Raw genomic sequence first — 15,726 nt, forward strand, 5'->3', positions numbered from 1 at the left:
GTATGTTACTAAACTGGAGGTAGAGGGTAGAGAAGAACTCACTGAGAAAGCGGCATTCGAGCACAGAGCTGAAGGAGGCAAAGGAGGGTGCAACGCAGGTGTGTAGAGGAAGAGCATTTCAGGCAAAGGGAACAGCCTATGCATACAGCTGGAGGTGGAAGCGTGCCTGGCACGATGGATGCACAAAGAAGGGACCAGTGTGACTAGGCAGAGTGAGAGAGAAGGAACTAAAGATAACAGGATCAGAGAAATAATGGGCGTGGCTGGGAGGCACATTTTACCTTTGGCCACATAGAAAGGGAAATGGGTTGTCACTGAAGAGTTTGGGGCACAGAAATGACATGACCTGACATGCATTTTAAAAAGCTCACCATAGGCCGGGCGCGGTGGCTCACACCTGTAATCCCAGCACTTTGGGAGGCCGAGGCAGGCAGATCACAAGGTCAGGAGATCGAGACCATCCTGGCTAACACGGTGAAACCCCGTCTCTACTGAAAATACAAAAAATTAGCTGGGCGTGGTGGCACGTGCCTGTGATCTCATCTACTCGGGCGGCTGAGGCAGGAGAATCGCTTGAACCTATGGGGCGGAGGTTGCAGTGAGCCAAGATGGCGCCACTGCACTCCAGCCTGGGCGACAGAGCGAGACTTAGTCTCAAAAAAAAAAAAAAAAAAAAAAAAAAAAAAAAAAAAGCACACCCTGGTTGCTGGAACTGACTTGACTGTAGGGGGCGTGACTGATGCTAGGAGACTATTGTAGCAACCCAGGCAGAGATAATGGTGGCTTCCACCAGAGTGAAACAGTAGTAAGATTTGGAGCATGTTTTGAAATAGAGCCAAAATGATTTAATAATGATTGGGATGTGGATTGATAGAAAGAAAAGTGTCCAGAATGATTGCAAGATTTCGAGCCTGAGCAGCAGGAATGTGATAATTATCATCAACTCAGATAAGGACTACCACGAAAGGCCGGTTTGGGAGGTGGGGAAACAGTCGAGGAAAACCCACTGACACGGGTAGGGTTCTGTGCCTACATTGAGAGGAATCACTGCACAAGATGGATGAATGGGGTCCTCTCGTTGGCCAGTCTGTGTCAAGTGCCCTCCAATGTAGCAGGCAAAGCCTCATGATCGACAGCCCCATGGGATGGGAAAGCTGTAATTCCTCAAGGAAAGGTATACCTTTCACGCAGATAGAGAAGCCACAGATAGAAGCTAGGTGGCTTGTCCAGAGTCACACAATTTCTAGGAAATAGGAAATTTCTCTCCTGCCTCTCTTTACCCACATTCACAAAATCTGGCTGACGGCAGGCTGAGTCCTCTCACCTGATATCAGTAAGAGCCTCCATGGTACACATTAGAATGAGCTCAAGTTGGCAAAATACACCCACAGGCACTAAACAGGGCCACCACCCATCAGAAGCAACAGCCGTCTCTGAATCCTCAGGGTCTGGCACAGTGGTAGACACATAGTAGGTGCTCCAGAAACATTTACAAATGAATGAACAAAGCGAAGGAAGCCCCACCGGGCTAGCCACTGGAAAACAGTTTCTTTCACTCAACTTCTTCCTAGGCCACAAAGAGATATATGCTATGGCCCTACGCTGGCCCCTCCCCTGCCCACTCCCCGGCAAAATTCTCTTTGAGCAAAATCTGTAGACATATAGAACCATTTGCTTTCCTGCTCCATAGTGGAGGAGAAGGGCCCAGAGCTGTGGTGCTGAGCAACACAGGTGGTTACTTGCTACCCAGAGGCCTGTGGCTTTGGTTTGGGGGAGTGGGAAGCTGAGCAGAGAGCCTGACCACTCAGGCTGCCACACACTCTGGCTTGTGGCAACTTCCCACCCCTGGCTCAGAAGCTACCCCTGGCTCTGGGCCGGTCTAGGGCTGGCCTAACAGCCAAGGTTCTTTCAGTGGGTCAGAAGAAGGGAAAGGAAGGCTGGGAAGGAGGAGATGAGAGAAGCAGTGCCTGGGTGCCCAGAGTCAGAGGGACAAGTGAGGCCTGTAAAATTCGGAGTCTAAATGGAGGGCAAGAAAAAGAAAAGCAAGAAGGAAGGAGGGAGAAAGGAGGGGAGAGGGAGAGATTGATTCCTCCAAATCAGGCCAAGCCCCCAGGCTCTGGCTGCTCCTAGAATCGTCCTCCAGCAGAGGAGAAGTGAAAGGCCTCCTGCCAGTGGTCAGTGGGTGTGGACAGGAGAGACAGAAAGGACCACATCCTGACCCCTCTCCCCATCCTTTCTCCACCCTTCAGGGCCCAAGAGGCTGACACCAGAGGACTGTGTCACCAGGCTCCCTTGCTGTGCATCCAGTAGGGTTTGTGGGGGAGCGGGGGGGCGGCAAAGCAGGAACAGCTGCCAGAGTTCAGAATATGGGAGGAGAAAAGTCAGGGCATTTCTTCCCCATGCCCTGCCTGTTTCAGGGCCACATCTCTGGCTCTATCCCTGCATAGCTGTAGCTCCTGCAGGGTGGCCTCCTTTTCACAGTTGCTCCAGGGCGCCATTCTCTATCCCACTTCAGTCCCATCTCTCCAGCCTTAGGGATAGTGCAGCTTGTCTCTGGGTATCCCGCCCTTTCCTGTTTTCCCTCCATGCTGCCTGCACTTCTGTAAATCATCCCTTCGTTAAGTCCTCTTCATTTCAACCATCTGGGATGAACCATCTGGGATGAACCCATTTTCTTTTGGAGACTGTGGCTAATGCAGGCCCCAAGTCTCCCTGAGAAATCCTGAGCACCAAACAGTGACTAAGGGGCAAATTCACTCATCCAGAACATGGTTGCTAAAGGTCTGCTCTGGGCCAGACACAGTGAAAGGCCCAGAAATGATTCCGATTTGGGGTCCTCTGTCCGGGAGCACATTGTCTAGCCAGCACTGAGTCTGCAGAGACTTGGGGTCCCCAGCTGCCTGGGGACTCCTTAGCACACCCAGCCCCTCACTGCAACCAAAGGCTGGGGCTGCTGTCTCCCTGCCCACACTCCCCTCAGGCTGCTGCTGTGTGATCACTTTTCCCTTCAAGGTTGCCCTGGATCTTTGATTTTCCTTGACTTCTGGAAAAGGATGGAGTTGGGCCGAGGGTACCGGAGAGAGGAGAGGTCCCCAGTGGGCTTTGTGTTGCTTCCATGCCTCTTAATGCTTAGGCCAGGGCCAGCACAGGGTGTGCAGCCAAAATGCATTTATCAAAGAAGCAAATCCTCCTCCTGAGTAGAGGGGCAAGCATGCAAGGTCCTTGCAAGGTGCAGCACTGGGCTGCACACAGGGAGAAGGAGAAGCCAAGGCTCCTGGTCCTGCACGGCTCCGTCTTCAATACAACAGCTGCCTTCAGACAGAAATGCTAAGTGCAGAGTAAAATAGCCAAGCAAGGGACCCCAGCTGAAGGGTCACACCCAACAGAATACACCACCAAAGGAGAGCAAGAAACTTGTGCACTGAGTGATACAAAGCTGCGGAAGACTTTATATAAGCATGATTAAGAACACAGACTCTGGAATCACACTGCCCAAGTTCAAATCCCACTTCTGCAGCTTACTTGCTGCATGACCTTGAAGTTAGTTAACTGCTCTGTGCTTCACTTTCCTCACCTGTAAATTCTGTAAATTGAGGATGATAATAGTATCTATCTCATGAGTTTGTGGTGGAGACTAAGTTAGTTATGAAGCTAGTAAGTTATAAAGCAAGTGCTCTTAGAACAGTCAGCCAGAGGCACATAACAAGTGCTATATATGTGTTTGCTATTATTAGTATTTGCTATTACAAAAGAACAAAGCTGCATGGGCACAAGGGCAGACTACAAGCTGTGTAGACATGATAGTATGGAAAATTATCAGCCAAGTGACACCAAAGCACTCTTTACTTTTTGTATTTTCTACATGACAAAAGTTTTTTGACTTTTCTTGTACCATGCAACTTTGAAGCATAACCACACCTTATGCTTCAAAGTTGCACAGCTAATTTCATCTTCTTTTGAAGATGGTTTTATAATGTTTCTGATACAATTTTCTTCACTTCTATGAAGTTGAGGGGCACCTGTCAGTCCAATCCAAGAAAAGAAGAATCAGAATTTTGCCTGGAGTTGGATCTAAAGGGAGCCCTTGCCTCCCAAATGAAGACCAAATGGCAGGTGCAGAGAAGTGGTGCCCTGCAGAAATAAAGAACAAGGATTCTGGCGTTGCATTGGAGTTCAAATCCCAAATAGACCACTGACAAGCTGTGTGACCTTGGGAAAGTGGCAACCTCCCCAAGCTTCAGTTTCTTCACCCATAGTTTGGAGAGATCGCTGCCTCTTCCAGGAGCTGTAAAAAGATCAATTAAGTAAATCAAGGTCTACAGGATGCCAAATACCAAGTCTGCTTTGGCATAGGTGCCCATCGCACTTTCCACTTTCTTTTTCCTGGAGAAATGGCCCTATTACCCACAGGATGCCTGGGCTCAAGGAAACGACAGCAGGTGGCCAGGCCCTCCTGATGTGGTCTCACGCCAGGGAGCTCTGCCTGAAAGATAAGCTGCTGGTTCGATCCCAGCTGCTCAGAGGCCCCCCTGAGCTGACCCCATTTCCAGAATTGGCTGAGGGCTCCTCAAATAAACAAATGCCTCTAGGAGGATGAAAGGAAGGCTCATGCAAAGCTTTGAAGCCTGCCATAATGCTGGACCAGCTCCTCCTCCCTGCTCACGACATCTCCTGAAGGAGGAGATACAAAGAGAATCTGTGATGAGCAAATGAGGGACAGCCGAGGGCCAGGATTTGTATCCACAGCTTAAGTCTCTGCTTTCTTGTCAGCCCTGATGGCTGGCAGCGAGGATAATTCTAAATGAAGAATGGTTTTCAAGGAGGAGCAAGAGTCTCTCATCTGAAACAATTTGTTGTCTAAAATTGTACTGCAGAAGTTGTTTAGAAGGTGCAGATTAAGTTGTGCATAAAAATATAGTCAGCTCTTGATTATCCACGTTGATGGATAATCCAAAAACAACACATATCTCAAAGTGATTTCTCTTTGGTTTCATAACACAGGATTATTTTTCCTTCAACATTTTTAGCTTTCTTCATTTAACTGTCTTCAGGATATAACCAAGGAGCTAGGGGATCTATAACCTTCTGTTAATTATAAAATAACCAAGGTTTCAGCACCACGCCCTCCAAGGCAGGAGTCGCCTAGATGGAATTTGTAGATAAAAATAGTATTTAGGAAAATGGTGAAAAAGAAGAAAAACTATTCAACATTTGTACTTTCTACACATAGACAAAGAAGAGGCAATTAAGAGCATAGACTCTGGAGTCAAACTGCCCAAATTCAAATCCCAGCTCTATCTTTGAATACTTTATTTAACCTCTGGCGGCCTCGGTTTTCTAATCTGTAAACTGGGGTTAATAACAATAGCAATGTTAGAAGGCTATTGTGAGGATTAAATGAGATCATCTATGTAATATGTTTAGCATGGGGCCTGGCACACAAGAAGTATTCAATGGATGTAAATTAATACCAGTAAATGTTAGTTACAACCAGCTCTCAGCAAACTGGGCAGCTCATCTCCTGCAATTGCGCTCAGTAACATCTTGTGGAATTCACTGAAGGACCCCAGGGACTGTGGACAGTTTGCCACCCCTCCCCCAGTCCCCCAGGATGGGGGAATGATGCCAGGTTTCATGGGGAGAGAAGCAGCTGCAGCTGTGGACAGATACCGGGGTTCTCTGGAGAGCCAGGACAGCTGTTGATTCCTGTATGTGCTGAGCAAACGGCCCACCATCCTATCTTAATTATCCTGCCTAATGGGGTAAGGCGATTATGATTCATGGAAAATTGGCTATTGGCAGCTTGACTTAGGAAAGCAGACAGCCCTCAATGGCACAGCACAAACAGCAGGTCAGGAGAAAGACTCAAGTGAGCCCAGCACGAGGCAGCTGCCATGTGTGAAAGCGGAGGTCAGAAGACCTTCAGCCCACTCAGATATGGCTCTGAGAGATGGGGAAGTGGAAGTAGGGGTACAGAACTACCCAAGTAGAGTTGAGTGCAGACACCAGGAGAACTGCTCTGAAGCTCAAAGGTCCAGAGTTCATCTCAATCTCAATCCTCGCCCTTCCTCTGAGGAACCCAAAACAGCTCAGGCCAAGGTGAAGTTACAGAATAGCACTTACCTGGAGTAAGGTGGCCTGAATTCTAGGTCTGGCTCTGCCAGGAACTTAATAATAATAATAGTAGCAGTAGCAGTAGTATTAACAGCCTCTTAGTATAGAATTGGATACTGTGCTAAGCTCTTTACATAGGTGATCCATTTAATCCTCACAACAGCTTTATGAGGAGGATATTAGTTTTGTCCTCATTTTTCAGATGAGAGGATGAGTCTCCAATTACAAAAAAAATCGCCTTAAGTCACCCAGCTAATAAGTGTGTGATCTGGGATTCAAACCAAAGTCCTTGTGACTCCCAAGTCCCTGCTTTTAACTAATCCCCTGAGACACTCATTTCAGTGGGACAAGCTCCGTTGCTTCATCTGTAAAGAGATATCCAGCCCAAAATTTTGAAGGAAACCCTAGAACGAAAACTGTCAGAGATAGGAGCTGCTGCCTTCTGCGTTCAGCCTAAGGGCATGGGGCCAACATGCTGGAGGGAGAGAGAAGGGCTCAGGAGTCCAGGCTTGAAGGTTAACAATGGTGATTTTCTTTTCACATAGTTTATAACAAGGGCTTTGAAGTGTCTCCCAGTGTTTTCATACACACCCTTTGAGGCCCCTCTAGACCAGGCGTTGGATCATAGAAAGCCAAGTGTCCACAGATGCCTTGGGTCAGGTGCACCACTGACACTAGGCTCAGGCCCATCCCGCAGCCTCTGCTCGGCCTCTGCCTCTGAACCTAGTCTCTGTCTGCCTCAGGCTGCCCTGCCACAGGCCACTCATGGACAATCAGTAGGCTTTATGTCTGGAGCCCGCTTAAAGCTGCCCTAGACCCCAAAAGAAGAAGGACACTGAGGTACTGCTTCTGAAAGGGTTTCTGAGTGTCCTCCTGTGCTTTTCTCTACTCTCACTCCCCATAGCACATCCAGATCCAGGAGCATGAGCTGGAGAGGGACAGCTCAGACAGTTCTGCCTGGGTCTGGATGAAGCTGGGCCTGCTCTTCTAGTTTGAGAGATCTAGCACCGGGCTGATCAGCACTCAGGTCACAATGGGACTCACTCCCCTTCCACTGCTGTCCTCTCAGCCCTCCAAGAGCCTCAGCTGCAGAGCCAGCATCACACGCTCAGCAGACTGTTTTTTCTGAGTCTGTACACAGTCCTCAACCCTCAATCCATCATCTCTACCACATCTAGCCCATCTCTTTGTACTCTCTGTCTCCAATTTCTCTCTGCATTTACCCTGGCTGTCAACCACCAGACTGTACTCCATCCCCTCCCATGTGGCAAAGAATTGGAGAGAAGAGTGTCTGTGCTGTAAGGGACCTTACAGATTGTGTGGTGCAAACCTTTCCTTTTATAGGTGAGGAACTGAGGCCAGAAGGCCAGCTGGACCAAAGTCATGTAGTTGGTTTGAGGCAAAACTCTGGCTGGACCCAGGGCTCTTGCATTCCTATCAAGGGATGCTTGTCAAGTTCTGGGAGCAAGTACCAAGCCCAATGCCCAGGGCAGGGCTGGGCACTCAGGAGCCTCTCAACAAGGGGCTAACTGGCAGGCTGTCTTGTCTCTCCACTTGCTGTCCCTCTGGCTTGGCAGGAGGGAAATGGATTAAACAATGACTGCTGGCCTCATTGAGCCCTCCGATCCAGCGATCGCTTCTACTCAGTCTCTCCCCAATATAAAGAAAAGCTCCTGAGACTCAAGTATAGATCAGGAGATGGGCTTTGTAGACAGTGAAGAACTTTAGCCCAAAGAAACAGGTCATATGTAATTAGCCACAGTTCCCAGAGACTGCTTCATCACCCCCTCTCCTACCTCCACTTCCACCCCTACCCCCACTCCCACCCCCCCCCCCACACCACCCTCAGCTCTCTGGCCTTGGCTCTCTGAGCATTTGGATCTCTGAGCCAAGAATTTGCTTCTCAGAGAGTAATTGCCCCTGGCTCCCCCTCACTTCTAATCAACAAGCCAAGGTATTAGTTCCTGGGAGAATGATTGATTTCCAGGGACTTGGAACTTAATTACATTTTAGCAAAAGTCTGTTTGGAATCCTCAGAGAAGCGAGACACTTTCAGTTCTTTGAACTTGCCATGTAGGAGGGCTTCCAGCATCTCAAATATTCAATTCATCCTTCCTGGGGCCAAAGGAGGGGCATTCTATGGCTGTCAGCTTTAATTTTTTCTTACCCAAGATCTCCACCCTCTAGAGCCTGGCCAGAGGAATTTGGCTTTCTCATGCTGAAGAATTCCTCACGTGGTCCTCCGCGCACCAGCAGCCTCCCCATCGTGCCCAGGGAACCATGAATCCCACCTAGGATCCAGGTCTGTGTGCTCCTTCCTGGTCTGCAAGCAAAACCAGTGACCCACCAGCTGCATCAAGCTGGTCCCAGCCTCTGGCTCCCATCTCCCATCTGGAGGTATTCTTTTTATTATTCTAACCATTGCCATCTTCATCATTATTAAAAAATACCATGATTGAGCATGGACTGTGAGCCAGGCACTGTAAGATACTTTACATACACCAGCTTGTTCCATAAAGCCCAATGAAGTAGATGTTAATCTGTTTGCTTACCAGTGAGGAAATAACGGCTCAGAGAGGTTTAGCACTTTATTCAATATCACAGAGCTAGAATTGGACATGTTGACATTTCAGTGATCCCTTCCCTCTGGAAAATTGCCTCAGTGGCCAGTTCAGCACATTTTCTGCTACTCTGCTGACCTGCCCTGTCCCCTGTCTCTCCAGGACCACCTTGCCTCTGATCACATGACCCCTCCACCCCCCAAACACCTCCCTCCTTTATAAAATAGTGTAGACCAATGGGTGAGTTCAAATCTAGTTGCTGAGCATCCATGTCAGTGAAAAATGCTGTTTCATGAAAAGACAGAGATAGTGTGGACAGCCTTGAGGATGCGCAATTTGGGGAGAAGTGTGGACACTGCCATATAAATGGGCCAGCCTGTGACCTCTTCCACCCATTTCCTGAGCCTGGGCCTGAGAGTTAGAGTGTTGCCCTTAGCTTTCAAGAGTACCTAATACCATCATGAAACAAATGGGTCAAAATGAAAACAACTGGTAAATCTAGGTACAGGCTAAACAGGAGTCCTTTGTGGCATTCTTGTGACTTTTCTGTAAGTATGAAATTATATCAACATTAAAAGCCTTAAAAAATAGAGTTCTAGTTCAATTTATGGATCTATTTATAGTTGTTTTTGCAATCCCAGTCTATACTGGGCATTTCACATTAATGATTTAAAGCTCAAGAACAATTTTAATAACATCTATACAATAAAGCCACATGAGATTGCTTTTGAGATGACAGAGTGTTATAAATAAATAAGTGCTGTAAGAAACAACTTAGGGAAATATACTTGATGACAACCACATGCTTGTCTGGCCTCTAAGAATCACATGAGCTGGATTCCTTGTCTTTGCGTGAAACCCACCTCTCAGGAGGCCTCTCACTGGAGCTGTCCCCTCCCCTGCCCTACACCCTCACCCATGCGGACTTCTGGATGAAGCCACGGCTTCCTGCCTCCGGTACTTACTCACAGCAGCTGTTTCTCCAGATGTGCCCCTCCCCACAAATGGGTCTAGTTCAGTGTCTGCCCAAGCCTACAGGGTCGCACTATGTCCCAAGATGTGGCTCAAGCCCTGAACCATTGAGAGTAGCTCAGACCTGGACCCAGGCAAATCTACTGTCTTGCCCCATTGCACTCTGCCTTCCTTCACAGGCCCAGAGCTTGTGTATTACCAAACAAGTAATACACAAGGTTCTTGTTCGCAGACTCAGATTTTTGATCCGATGGATTTTAGTGGTGTTTCAAATCTGGGAGCTTCCCAGGGGTTATGGATCTTGTTAGATTGGCACAACTCTTGAGGACATATTGGGGAAGAGGCCTAATGTTCTTAGAAATAAATTTACAAACTCAGATCTTTATAGAATAGTGCAGACCAATGCATGAGTTCAAATCTAGTTCCTCAGTATCCATGTCAGTGAAACATGCTGTTTCATTAAAAAAAAAAAAAAAAAAAAAAAATAGTGCGGACAGCCCTGAGGATGTTTGCATATCTAAGCAGCACAATCTGGGGAGAAGTGTGGACACTGCCATATAAATGGGCCAGGCTGTGACCTCCTCCACCCATTTCCATAGCCAATGTAGACACAGTGCCAAACAAGAACCCTCTGTCTTCAGATATTCCCAAAGGACTGGTAAGCCAGCTTCCAGGAGCTTGATTTACCATCTTGCAAATATGTTGCTCCACCCCAGCCCTGCACAGGGCACCCCTGCCTCTTCCTCTGACCCTGGCTGGGATCCAGGTCGAAGCACACATCAGGGGGTGTCCTGGCTCACCAACATCTGGAGTCCCTGCAAGGGCATATTCTAGAGATCGTAAGATGCCAAACTCCTCTAGCTGTAGGCATCCCTGAAGACACTTGTTCTTTTGAGAGCCACCAAGTCATTGCTGGAAGTGGAGGAACAGAGAGGAAATGACAACGAAGAAAGCAAGCTGAGGATTGGGGTGGAAAAGGGAGGAGAATCCATGACTATGGAATTTCCAAACCTTTCAGTGAGGGTAAGGGAGAGCCACGCTCTTATCTCATCTCCGCCTTCCCTGCTGGCCACTTGCCACCCCCATTTACATGGACTCATGTGTCAAATGGCCCGGAAATGTCCACAGGCAGCCAGATCTGGTCTTCCCCAGAGAGCAGTGAAGGCCAGGCCTGCTCAGCAGCAAAGCCCAGCTCCAAACACCCCAGGTATAAAAGTGAAGAAGGGAAATAGCACATGGCACAAGTATGTGGCAGAGAGAAGTGAGCCTCTGAGCCTATGCCCAAGAGGGAAATCACATAAAGAGATTTTCAGGAAATCACATAAAGAGAGCACAGCCAGGGCCACCTTGAAGCCCCGCTGTGGGAGATAATGACGAAGGCCTGATGCTTGGAGCCAGACACTCTGCAGGACAAGTACCCTTGGAAAATATGAAAGCGAGGTCAATTCCTACCAAGATGGAAGTCAGAGCAATTTACAATATTAGGAGCAGAACTTACTGGAAGGTGGTGGGGGCTGGCAGAGGCACCCCCAAAAGGAAAGGGTATGGGAAGAAGAGACCTTGGAATCGGGCCCAGTTGCTTTGCACTGTCCAGAGATTGGGTCTGGCTGTTCTCTCATCACTCCGTTCTCTATGATCCTTTTCTGTTTCAATGCTTAGCTGCAGATTCTGGTAGCTTTTTCTTATTTCCAAGTAACTGAGCAACAGTGCTTACCATCTTTACATACCCTCTCTCTATCGCATACACACACACATTCATTTCAAAACAGTGACTCTGGGTCTCTCCTTCCTTTTGAATAAGCTGATCCTTTTCCCTATCCTGCCACTGTCCACAGAGCCCAGCCTTCCCCCTTCACTCCTGAGACCTCTTCCTCCTAGCCTTCTTCCCAGGAGGTCTTTCTGTAACTGGGAACTGGAAACTACTGGGAGAGAGACTAGGAAACAAAAGACCATGGAAGAAACCCATGAGTTTGAGTTCAGGAGCTGCAGGCTTTCTATGACTGGGCTGAAATGACAAAGAAGACAGCCCAGCAACTGCTGCAAATGAAGCCCAGCCCCAAAGCTGAGGAAAGGGCCAGGGACAAGTGAGAGGGAGTGAGCTGATATGACAAATATCATCATCATTATAAATACGCCCTCTTTGGTATTTACTATGTGCTAGGTACATGGCTAAACTCCCTATCCCATTTAACCTTCAAACAGCCTTTAGGTAGGAATTTTCTCCATTTACAGGTGCAAAATCCAACTTAGATAGTGATGTAATTTGCCCAAGGCCACAAACACAAATAAGACCAAGATTAGAGAAATCTGAAGCTAAGATTGTCATTGTCTGGTCCCAGTGACAATCTTAGCTTCACTACTCGTCTCCCACCTCTCACCAGCAGGCGAGAGAAGGTAGGTGTGGAGGAGGAGCTGTGCAGAAACCTCAGAAGGACTCCGTCCCCTGACTCCATCACCAGCTGAGGTAAGGGCTCCTCCCCAGTCCTGTGTCTGGGTCCAGGCTCCTCACCTGACAGCACCTGAGATCAATTCCAGGTACATTTTTAACTTTTCCACAGCACAGGTGGCCCCCTGGGCTGAGACTCAGGAACCCACCTCAACATCTGGTTCTTCTCACTGCCTCTTACCGTGATTTTTTTTCTTCTCCTGGTCTCATTTTATCCACCATAAAGTGGCTGGCAGTTACCAGCTTCTCCTTCTACAGAACTACCTGAGAAAACATTGAAGATTAAAAAGAAAAGATTCACTCTCTTAAGAAGAATGATGTTAGTTGTTGTTGATATTAACATTTTACCTGAACAATAGGAGATTCCTATCCAGATCCTCTGCCCCCTCGGCTATGGGAGTGCCATGGGGAAGAATGAGAATCAATCAATGAGCTCAAAAGTTGTAGGACTCAGAAATGGGTCAGGTGCCCTGAAAGAGCACAACCCGATAGTGCTTTTTTCCACTAGAGCAGGTCAAGACGCCAAAGGTCTGTCCAAAGCCAAGTGCAGACAGAGGAGGTCTGTCATTTGGCAGAAAAATAAAAAGAATAAAATATAGAGGAGGAAGGGAGAAACGATCTTGTTTCCTATATCTAAAAATGCACCGAAATGATCAAGCTTAAAAAGCTATGTGAGCTGTTCAAAACAGACAAAAACTCTGCCTAGCCGTGTTGGGCTGAGCTGGGCTAAGAAGACACATTTCTAAAACATCAAAAGGAACATACCAGTAACTGCTCACAGCCCTCAGACCCACCTTCTCTAGGAATTTCTTTCTAGGGGGTATTTCTAGGGTCTCAGGCATGGGAAAGCCAGGGTTGGAGATTCACTTGGTCAACCACCCTAGTTACCTCAATAACTAATTATCATCACCCCTGAGGGTGGATGAGAGCCAGGAAGGAATGAGAGCCTCAGAGAAGAGAGGTGTTAATTAGCAAGCTATATGTTTTTGCACATATACAATGATGATACATCCAATCCTTCAACTAATATTTATTAATTACTTTGTACCAGACATTGCACTATACTTCTGTGTGGGTGAGAAGTGATTAATATGTGGTCCCTGTTCCCCAGGAGTTCTTGACTAGTAGAAGAGACAGACACACTAACAACTAGCCACAAGTGCACATGATGCTGAGTGCAGTCATGGAGAGATGAAGAAAGTGCTAGAGGAACACAGAGGCAGGATCCAAGGAGTCTTCACAGAAGATGTGACATTTGATCTGGTTATCAAAGGATGAGTAAGAATTCTCCAAGGAGACAAGAAGTATGAGAATCTTCTAGCAGAGAGAACAGCTGCAGCCAATGCAAAATGATATAAACAAGTATGAGTGATTTGGTTTGATGGCAATGTGGAATACGTAGGGCCTCGTGTGGTGGGTGATGAGAGAACATCATGAAAAAACATTTATTGGACACTGGGCATGGGGCAGAAGGACCATTATGCTCTGTCCCTAGGGACAAACAAAATGTCCCTCATCACAGCCCCTCCAGAGGGTAGTCATGTTGGAAAGAGTACCCAGTGTTTTACTGGATTCCTAAAAGGATCATTGGGATATTTTGCCAAAGTTTCCACTTCCTTCCTGAAGCTATTCTAAAATCAGAGAGATTTTACTAGCATTTGAGCAAAAAAGATCCTGGACGCTCCTCCCCAACCCCTGAACTGAGGCTGTGCTGGTACTGGACCTGTTTACCCTCAGATACATTCCTCACCCTTCCTTTGCTCTATTCTGTGTTATGGTGAGGACAGGGGAAACTGGGCCATGCAGGTTACATCTCCCAGATTTCTGGCTGGATTCAGCCAGTGGGAGGTACTTTCAGAGGGCTAGAGGTGAGGACGAATGCAGAAGTCAGGGTATTTCTTCCTCTCCCTCTTTGTTTCAACTAGCACCTCTTCAGCAGCTGTGACTCCTCCATGTCCCACTAGGCACATCTACCCTGGTTCAAGTTCACACTGAACACTTCCGCCATGGTTCCAGTTTCCACCTAATGACCTCAACCTCTGGGCTCTGGTAACATCTCTTTCTCCCTTTGTCTCCCCAACCTAAGGTGGTAGCATCTTCCAATAGTTGCCGATTTCTGCGTTCCCATACCATTTCCTGTTTGGCTTCCCAAATCTTCTATTACCACTTTCTTTTTTTTTTTTTTTTTTTTTGAGACAGAGTCTCGCTCTGTCACCCAGGCTGGAGTGCAGTGGCCGGATCTCAGCTCACTGCAAGCTCTGCCTCCCGGGTTTATGCCATTCTCCTGCCTCAGCCTCCCGAGTAGCTGGGACTACAGGCGCCCGCCACTTCGCCCGGCTAGTTTTTTGTATTTTTTAGTAGAGACGGGGTTTCACCATGTTAGCCGGGATGGTCTGGATCTCCTGACCTCGTGATCCGCCCGTCTCGGTACCAGTTTCTTATATTAAATTCTCTCTGTTGTAAATACTTAAAGTGATCTCTGTCTTCTGATTTTTACCCTGACTAACACAGAGACTGCATTTTAGTGGTCTTTGGGTCTTCCACAGCACCTAATACAGTGATTTTATGTGCTAATTTGTTAGATGAATGGATGGGCGGATGGGTGGATGGATGATGAATGGGTGGGTGGGTGGATGGATGGATGGACAGATGGATAAACAGATGGTTAATTAAATAGATGAGCAGTGGTATGACTGGATGGATGAGAGTTGAATGGATGTTCATAATTTAATGAGGATGTTTTAATTTCATAAAAATAAAGGAGTGAATTCTAAAAGAACTATGCAGAAAGTGATTCCGAGACATACAAAAATGGCCAGAAATTTAGAACAGCTGTGCTGCCACAAGTCAAGCCCAAAAAGAATCCAGCTGCTGGAAAAGCACAAGAAGAGAAGGAGACTTTGTGAAATTTATTTCTTGTTGCATCTGAATTGAGTCACTCATTTCTTCATTCTTTTTCTGGATCTCTTCCTATAATGGCAGAGGGTGGCAGGGGGAAGGTGTGTTTATGGCAAATAGTCCTAATTTTCATCTGGCAGACGTTTCCATCCCATTTATTATGCCTGAGCCTCTGCAAAATGAAGGAGATTTAATGGAAAGAACCTCATCACCATTGATTCGTAGTCATGTACACTTGAAGAAGATGCCAAATGGCTACAGTCCTGGGCTGGAAAGAACCTGATTGGCCAGACAACTGTAGTCTGTAGGGTTCTTAGGGACTTTTAACAATTACATTCTCAGAATCCTGCATCCTTTTTCTGAGTATATTGCCTTGAATAATTAACAACATAGAGACCAAGCTCTTCCAAAGCCACTTTGTTCATTCTCCTCATTAGCAGGGTTGTACTGAAAGATATTCAATAAAAGATGTTTCTATCTGAGCCACTGACACTGGCAGATGAGAGCATTGAGCATCCAAGTTCCTGGATCTGCCACTTATCTGCTGAGTACCACAGCAAAGTCAGCACCTTTCCATGAGCTTAAGATTCTTTGCCCTCTCCTTCACCAAATGTTTGTGAATACCAGATGAGATGATTGTGAAAGACAGTTGAAAACCATAAAACTCAATACCATGATGTCGTCTGTTTTATGGTCAATCAGTTGCCTACACAGATCTAACCTATTACTAAAAGC

This window comes from Rhinopithecus roxellana, chromosome 8, assembly GCF_007565055.1.
Source record: "Rhinopithecus roxellana isolate Shanxi Qingling chromosome 8, ASM756505v1, whole genome shotgun sequence".
Classification (NCBI taxonomy): Eukaryota; Metazoa; Chordata; class Mammalia; order Primates; family Cercopithecidae; genus Rhinopithecus; species Rhinopithecus roxellana.